This window comes from Sorex fumeus, unplaced genomic scaffold (assembly GCF_029834395.1).
Source record: "Sorex fumeus unplaced genomic scaffold, SorFum_2.1 ptg000169l, whole genome shotgun sequence".
Taxonomy (NCBI): domain Eukaryota; kingdom Metazoa; phylum Chordata; class Mammalia; order Eulipotyphla; family Soricidae; genus Sorex; species Sorex fumeus.
Genome location: NW_026606226.1, coordinates 6,908,676 through 6,911,239, shown reverse-complemented (window position 1 = coordinate 6,911,239; position 2,564 = coordinate 6,908,676).

Below are 2,564 nucleotides of genomic sequence, written 5' to 3'. Positions count from 1 at the left end.
GTGATATACAGCATTTTATCATGTGCCTTTTGGTCATTTGTATTTCTTCTTTGAGGAAGTTTCTGTTCATTTCTTCTCATTTTTTTGATGGGGTTGGATTTTTTTTCTCGTAAAATTCTACTAGTGCCTTAGATATTTTTATATTCACCCCTTGTCAGATGAGTATTGGGTTAATAATTTTTCTCATTCTGTAGGCTGTCTTCATATCTTGGTCACTGCTTCTTTTGAGGTGCAGAAGCTTCTTAGTTTGATGTAGTTTATTTTTGTTCCTCATGCCTGGTCAGTGGTGTTTCATCTTTGAAGATGCTTTTAGCTTCAATATCATGGAGGGTTCTGCCTACGTTTTCTTCTATGTACCTTATGAATTCAGGTCTGATCTTGAGGTCTTTAATCCATTTTGATATGACTTTTGTGCCTGGCATTATTAAGAGGTCTGAGTTCATTTGTTCTGCATGTGACTGTTATTCATGCTTTATTTTAAAGCACATAATAGATTTGTTGAAGTCCAAGTGTTTTGGCATTCTGCATCTCATCATTATAGTGGATATAAATTTGTTATGTGGAAGTTATAGAATCTACATAGAAAATTTTAATTAATAGGTACAGTGAATATTAAACTCATAGAGAAAGTTCATAGTTGTTATTTCATAGTTCTTTTAATTAATAGGCATAGTGAATCATAACTTCATAGAGCAAAGTCATACTTACCAAAATCAACAAGCTAAGAGGTATTCTGCTTTTTGGAATCAAGCCCCAAAGTGAAACATTTTACTAATAAATAATTTTACCTTAAGCCAAAAATAATTACCACCTTCCTTGAGATTACATTTGTAATCAGAGAATCTGTTAAATTTGTAAACAGGACAAATGGAACCTCCTGATGCTTAAGGGTTTATGTATAATAAGAACTAAAATTCCATACTATTCCCATTGGACATTTAGCTCTGTATCAGTGGCACCAGAGTCTTTAGGTAAAAAGCTGATTTTGTTTTCAACTTCTATTTAACAACAGAACCTTGGTTTGTTTAGATAATATTCTAAATTTGAACTGTGGGGCTGGAGCAATAGGGTAGGGTGTCTGCCTTGCACACGGCCGACCCGGGTTTGATTCCCAGCATCCCATATGGTCCCCTGAGCACCGCCAGGGGTAGTTCCTGAGCGCAGAGCCAGGAGTAACCCCTGTGCATCACCGGGTGTGACCCCCCAAAAAAAGCAAAAAAAAAAATTTGAACTGTAATCACCATTTTGTTGTTAGGTTTTAATTTAAAAATTCTATCATAAGTATACATTAAATAAATCTTAGAAAATTCATCAGTTTAAAAATACCACTAGAATTTAGCTGTTCTTTACCCTTTAAGCTCTTTTTGCAGATTGCTATATGGTCTCCTTTTAAAGAGCTAATTAAACAAAGCTTACCTCCAGCTGGCTTAGCGCCCCCTGCTGTACACTCGCACAGGCACAGCACACATTTTGTACTAGAATAGTCAGAGCAAAGAGTATATAGGTCACCTTCAACATGGTTAGCCCTAATTAACTCTATTTTCTGAATGAAAACAGAATGGAGAAATCATCTGTCACACTACATGGTTATGTGTTGCAGTGTTCCAAAATCTTTATCAGGAGTTCAAAGCAGTATAGCTAAAGTATATGATATACAGTCAAACAGAACTGAGAATGGGTTTAAATTTTTGGTTAGGCCAGTTAAGTGATTCAGAGAAAAGTTGTTAATTTTTATATAATTGAGTTCCTGTTATTAAAGAGATAACAGTAAAAATAATACATTTTCACTGTTCTATGATGATAAAAGGAGTAATCCCTCACCTAAGGCCTAGCATCCAACTTTTTAAAAATTATTCTGGGGCTGGTTAGTACAGTTAGCTGGGAGGGCATCTGCCTTGTTTGCGGCTGACTCAGGTTCAATACTGGTCAGCCCATAGGGTTCCCCAAGTCCTCCAGAAGTAATCCCTGAGCAGAGTCAAGAGTGGACCCTTAGCACTACTGGCTGTGTCCCCAAAACCAAAAATAGTTTTTTAAGGTGATTCTTTACTTTTATTTAGAGTTGGAAAAGGTACCAACCCTCCACAGTTCTGATTAATGCTCCATTTTCATTTCTTTATTATTTTGTTTAATATGATTTCCATATTTAATACTTCAATCAGTCCAATCCGGTGTATCTTTTTTAAGTATATTGTAAGACATGGACATTACTTAATTTCCCCCCAAATTACTAATTATTCCAACAGCATTCATTAAAATGTCCTCACCATACACCACCCTACCCCCACTCCCCCCAAAAAAGTTCTTTTCTTAGGCTAGGATGTGACTTAGCAGTGGAGGGCATTCATTGTATGTGTGAGGCCCTGTTCAATTCAAATGGTCCAATTCAGTCTCTAAAGGAAATGGTTTGGTTTTATCTTCTCTGCTTTCATCTTTCCTCTTCACTTTTTATTTTTTGATATTAAAAAATAAAAAAATTAGCAGGTAAAAAGTGTTAGTATTAAATAAAATACCTTGAATAAAATGGTAAATCTCAAAGGATAGTGAATAGATTGCTAACGATATTA